This window comes from Ochotona curzoniae, unplaced genomic scaffold (assembly GCF_017591425.1).
Source record: "Ochotona curzoniae isolate NIBS_2020 unplaced genomic scaffold, NIBS_Ocur_1.0 contig_1071, whole genome shotgun sequence".
NCBI lineage: Eukaryota > Metazoa > Chordata > Mammalia > Lagomorpha > Ochotonidae > Ochotona > Ochotona curzoniae.
The window spans coordinates 15,865,710-15,872,600 of record NW_024464939.1 but is presented as its reverse complement, the minus strand read 5'-3'; positions in this window follow the sequence as shown (position 1 = coordinate 15,872,600).

Here is a 6,891-nt window from a genome sequence, read left to right as displayed (position 1 = left end):
TATGGGATGCTGCCACCACAGGCAATGGCATAATTCACTGGGTCATAACACCCGCCTCTTAGTTTCTCAATTTAAAGAGTAACAGATGCAGACAGTTTCTTTGTACTTGTCTTCCATGATTGCATTGTCTATAGCTCTGTCATCCTTCCTAAAGCTTACATCCTTTAATGTAAACTTGTATATTCCTGGCCTAAGTAAATTTTATGATTTATTTGCTTGTATATTATGAATAGATTCATAATATAAATATCTGTATATCTGTGTAAATATTTGTCACTAAAAGTATATGCTTAGACAAGTTCCTAGTATGTAATAGGGCCAAATAATGTCAGTATAAGAGTCCATCTTTATTTATAATATGATTTTTTTAAAAAATCTATGTTCCTTGTGATTGATTCAGAATAATATTCAGGTCAGGTATTTGGCCTGTCAATTAAAATGTTGGAAGAGAAGCCTGAGTTCTGGGTTCATGTCCTAACTCCAGCTCTTGTTTCTAGCTTCTTTAATCATGGCTAATGTATCACCTTAAATTAGGATTTTTTTTTCTAGCTTGTTTTAAAAAATTCTTTTTCTTTTTTTAGTTTCTTTCTTCCTTCCTTCTTTCCTTCCTCCTTCCCCTTTTCCCTTCTTTTTCTCTTTCCTTCCTTCCTTCTTTCTTCCTTCCTTCCTTCTTTCCTTTCGTATGATACAATTCCATAGGCTCTGGGATTTCCTTTACACCCCTCCCCCCACACTGATTTCCCCTATATTATTATAATAGTATTATTCTTCATAAGTATTCCTAAGTTCATCATTCTGCTATTTAAGTGTATCTTGACATTGTAGGTATGGACAGTGGCAGAGAGTTCAGCATCCCATTATCAAGCTATATTTAACAATTGTATTGACAGTGCATCTTTGATTTGGAGGTAGAGATGCATGCTGCATTGGTTCTTCACATTTAGTTACCTTATATTAAAATATTCCTCTTCAGTTTTTTTCTCCTATTTTTTTAAATTTATTTTTATTGGAAAGGCAGATTCACAGAGAGGAGAGACAGAAAGATGTTACAAGCACTGGTTTACTCTCCAAGGGGTCACAACAGCTGGAGCTGAGATGAACTGAAGCCAGAACCAGGAGCTTCCTAGAGGTCTCTGACGTGGGTTCAGGGTCCCAATGTCTTGGGCCATCCTCTACTGCTTTTCCAATCCACAAGCAGGTAGCAGCTGGGAAATAAACTGGTGCCCATATTGGATCCTGGGCATACCAGATGAGGATTTAGCCATTGAACCATCATGCCAGGCTCTTTCTGCTGGTTTTAATTAGTCCCCTACAAAGATTCCTTTTTATTGTGTTGTGCGATAAGTTATCTAAGTTTATTTTCCACAATGAAGACAATAGTTTGCAGCATCATTTGCTGAGTAGTCCAATTTATATCTTTATTTAGAATTCTATGCTTATGACATATCAGGGTTCTAAATATATGTGGACTTATTGTGTTGTGACTTATGAGTCAAATAGTCAGTTGTTGAATCAACAATTAATCAATTGTTGAGCCAGGAAATATTTTTAATGACACAGGGGATTTTGTTACTAGAATATAACAAGAGGTTCTGTAGCCAAACTCATTGCCTTTTTTTCTACCAAGCTTATGTTTACAAGTTTTTGGCAATCTCCTTTTTATTGTGTGGAGGTAATTATAGAAGACTACCACAAAGTGTAATTCTTTGTCAATTTAATTCTGTCTTCCTGACTTGCCAAATATTTTAGTAGTCACTGCAATTTTTTTTCATTTTAAACTTTTATTTATAAAAATGAATAAATTTCATGTATTTTACAATATACATTTAGAAACATAGTCATTGTTCCCCTCCCTTCATTCTTGCCCACATTCTCTACCTACGCATCTCCTTCTCTTTGTCTATTTTTTTTTAAATTTTCACAATGGCATGCTTTCATTTCACTTTACAATCACAGTCTTGCCACTCCATTAAGATTTATGTTTTTGGTAAACTCACAGCAAGTAGAAAAAAGCTTGCCATTCCTCAAGAGTATGCACCAAAACTACAAACAATAATCACATCTCAGAATTTCAACCTCACTCACATAGATAACATTTTTTGAAAAAAGAAAGCCAGGAATGTCCTGGAAGAGCTATCGTATCACTGGTTGTGATGCTCAGTTATAGATGAAACCTTTGAGCATGGGGAGAACAATATTGATTTGCTGGGGTGCCTTACTAAACTTTGCCAACTGTGGTTCTCTAGTTATGATAGGAAGCACTGTTTTCCCTCATGTTCAGTCATTTTTGTCTTGGAAAAAAGGGAATCTGCATCTATGTTATCTACCTTGTTAATTCATAATTGGAGTAGTTCTCAGCTTTTTTCAAAATCCCTAATTTGAAAATTTTCTGAAATTGTAGAAACAATTCTTTACTTTCCTCATGGTTTGCCCTGGCCAGGCATGGAGAGGTAATAAGCTTGTATGTCCATTTAAGCATTGTCTCATTTTGGTATCATAAATTTAAAAGAATATGATATTGATGCATGAATAGAGTTGATGTCTTTTTATGTGTTAGAACATTCTGTTTTCCTTAAGCTGGCTTAATAAAAACAATCAAACTATGAACTTTTCTATTTAGAAAGGAATAGTTTGATTATATAAGCTAAGTAGAGGTCATAGAAAATCTTGTATTCTGACTCATCCATTCATTTTAATTCATTAAATATAATAGAGCAGTGGGATGAAACTTGTTGGGTTACATGATTTACTTATTAATCTCATCAAAACTTGCATTGCTCTGATAATTTTTTCTTCATTTCTCTCTATGCTGTGTGTGTCTGCGGTAGTTGGTAAACATGGTCTTGACAATAGTGAAAAGACCATTACTAAATTCATACTTAAATAATACCTTCATTTGATACAGACTGCAGCAATAATATTCAGATTTTACCTTAATTAGTGTAACAATTCCATTAGCAGCCTAATCAAGTGGAAGATTATTTGAGTTGAGTTGTAAGTATTCAACTTTAACACCAGTAATTGCAAACTTCACTGTCTGTATTTTATTTATAAACTTCTTCTATTTGAAAAAGGACTAGTTTGTCTTTAAATCAAAGCAAAAAGCATGCAAAAATGCATATGCTGAGTTTTCCATTCTTCCAAATTCACTAAGTTAAAATGGTCAAACTATAAATCTATCAAATTTTAATTGAAAAGCAAAGGTTATTTTTTGTACTGGAAATCTGTAACTAGCAATGGATTAGAAAGAAAATAGTTTTCAGTAAAGGTGTAAAAGTGATGGAAACATTTCCTCAGAATATGAAACTGCCATTGTTAGTTGTCCTCAGTGAACATGATTAGATGCAAGCAGTAATACAATTGAGATCTTGAACATGTGCTGTCCGTTGAGATATTATGCCTAGTGGTTAAATCTCAAGACCAGATAGGCCATTGGCTTTCCCTATTCTCTTACAGCCATGAAAGACAAGACTCAAGTTTGAGAACAAACCTATTCAAACCAAATTTTGGCAGTTTCCAGGCAGGAAACTCTTGAAATTGGTGCAGTTTTAATTTTGAAAAGGTCATCATGCTTTGCCAATAATTTGGCTTAGCAAATGTATAAGCATAAATATAATAATAAATGTTTACTTCATTTAATTGAGCTTACTTTAAGGATGAATAGAGAAAATTTCTTTTAATACACCTTTTAAGTCTCCCATTTTGCCAATAATAATTTGAAGTTCCCCATGTTTATAATCATCCAAAGGTATTTACCATGTTATTATAAAATGAATGACTAAGTGAAAATTGAACTGGTGAATAAAATACATTTCCAGAGGTTTGTTTAAACTCTCTGTAGGTATTTTCATGATGTTGATTACCAATGGAAACTGACCAAAGTCATACAGACCGTAAATCAGTAAGTCATAATTACTGAGTATTCCTGAATTGCCAAGACAGAGCTATTTCTGTCCAAAGATATAATATTCTCCCATAGACAGCCACAGTAGTATGGTGGCTCCAGGGTTATAACACAAATAAGGTCAATTATAATGTATATCTTACCAAATTAAAAAGCTATCTTTTTCAGAAAACATTTCCTAGTCAAATGAATGCTTTCAATAAAATCACATGAACATTGAAAACAAGATGGAACATCACAAAGAAGAAATTGCCTTTTAGAAGAAATAATAAAAAGAGGGAATTGTGGATAGTTGAAAGAGAAGCAAGAAGAGAAAGTACTTTGTGCGAATTATTTTCTTCAAGCTGGTATTCCCTTAATTATTTTCCTATCCTTTGGCTTACATGGCTTAACAAAGTGTGCCAAGGACAGACTTTAAATAAATTGGAGAAAGAAGAAGTGAAACAGAAAACCTACTTTGATAATATAAAGGCAATTTTTTCAACTGGCGGGACCAGTGTTTCCTCTTGTTAATAGACTGTCTGTGACCCAAATTGTTAGTGATGGATGAGCTATTAATTTAAAATAGAAATTGAATCCATCTTATGGGATTTTTAGAAGTAATGTTTTTTCTTATATTTTTCCCTTCCAAATGTTCTTTTTAGAATAGGCAATCTTAATTTTCAAATATTCCAATGTATAATTAAAGTTACAGCTTCACTCAATTTAAAGTATTAAATCTTGAATAAACTTGGATAGGCTGCTGCTTTGGCAAACTGAGAAACGTGTCTAGAATTCTTCTGATTCTTCCTTCATTTGTTCTGTCTGGCACCTGCACTCTACTTTTCAGAACATAACTTCCTTGATATAATGTTGTTGTGGGCAGAAAGCCCTTGTGTCTCATTTTCCTTTTTCCAATATCAAAAAAATAATGTCTTACTTTGGATCTGGGCCTTTATGTTTCCTGTTGCTCTTTCTTTAGTCACCTGAATATGCCTTTTTGTATGACCAGACAGTTTTGAACCCAAGAATCATGCTCATATTAAACTTTTCTTTCAAGTTTATTTAAATCTTGAGTTCCATTTCTTAAAAATATAATTGTAACTTGGGATTCACTGATACAAACATGTATTTATATTTTCAAATCAAGAAATGTCTAGGGGATAAGGCCTTTTGCCTATCAGTTGAGAAATCTGTGTTTCATGTTAGAGTACTTGCTTGTCACTGCCCTGGCTCCTCAATCCAGTTTCCCGCTAATTTGTTGTTCTGGGGGGCAACAGATCATGGCTCAAGTAGTTGGATTCTTTCTACCTGGTGGAAGATCTGGACTGAGTGGTTCACTCCTGACCACCCCTGGCTCATTTCCGGTTACTGAGGGCATCTGTAGAGAAAACCAGATGGGAAGATACACTCACTCTCACTTGCTGCTTCTCAAATAAGCAAAATGAAAATATCTTTAAAAGATTCGTTAAGTAAGTAATAATTCTCAGAATGGGAATGATTTCTAATTCTAGATGAGTATCGAGTAGCATAACACAGCTTTCCATTTACCATGTTCCTATTATCCTTGTAAGTGGAATCACTTACACTGTATTGCTTGAATTTGTGTTTTGTTTTGTTTTGTTTTGTTTTGTTTTTAGGAGATTTCAGTCAGCAGATTGCCAAGAATCATTCTCGAACATTAGGTCATTAATGAGGGTACTTAGCCATAAGTAAGATTCAAAAACTTTAAAAGTAAAATGCATGATGACATGTTCTCGGTTAATTTGCTCCTTCCTATTTCCAATGCCATTTTTGTGTTTTTAAAAGTTTCTTTCATTACTCTGAAAAAAGCAAAAGCAGTGGGTGAGACAGGTGTGGCAGCAGGAGGCAGACGTTGTGGTAAGCACTTGCTTTAAGGAAAAGATTTATCACCAGGTTCTGTTCAGGTTACTTAATCTCTTTGAACTTCAAAAATATTTATCTTGCAAACTTGTTACAAATTAGGTACACAAAATGGAAAATATTTTATTTATCAGCCTTCTATGATAATTTTGTGCAATAGACTACATTAAAATATGAAGGGTTTATAGAAACATTCATTGGACATTCATGGATCTGGCTGTGGTCTAGGCTGATGTTAGGCTGCATAGGCTGGTGTCCAGAGTATGGGAAAATTCAGAATTATTCCAATGAAAGGCATAACAGCCAACTACTCATGTTCTTCTCAGAGGAGAAAATAAAAGCTCCTAGATGGCAGGTGGAAATTGCTGTATTCCCAAGGGTTAAGTTTAACACAGACACTCTGGTACTTCTCACATTCTATTGAGCTAGGTTAGTCACACAGTCAACCTCAAAACCATTGGCAAGATGAAGATTTGTAGGCAAATAATCTAATTTGTTTTATGAAATCTACTTAATTTACAATAAATACTTTAAAAAGATACTCCCTTACATATGATTCTAGCAAGTATATATTGCATTTAATCTTGCTTATTATGAGTGTAGATTGCTAGGTATTTATTCCAAATAGTTTAGATTTTAAGCCACACAATACCTGAGTCATTAATGTAATAATCCTTTTACTTAAAGAACAAGATCTTCTTAAATTTGAAAAATGTGATTTTATTTTTACCCTGGATTTTCCTTGAATGTTTCATATATATTGATATAGATATGATATTCTATACAAGTACAATTGGGGAGGTTTCTCTGAATTGTTAGGATTTGAAATGTAATATGGAAAGAGATAGAAGATAGAAAAGGAGCAATTACGAGAGATGTTAAAATAAGAACTTAAGTGAATAACTCAGTAGCAGGACTATTTAGGAGGCAGTGGATGTCAACGTGGGTACCACAGTTAAAGACCCAACAAGGAGCAAGACAAAAGCCAAAGCAAAAGACACCTTCTGTGATTAGGGCAGCTCCACAATATTGCGTCTGTGAATGTTTCATACCCATTTGTGAAAGTCAGTTATATAAGCAACACATCTACTTATAAATCTGTTTGCTTTTATAAAGTTCCTCTT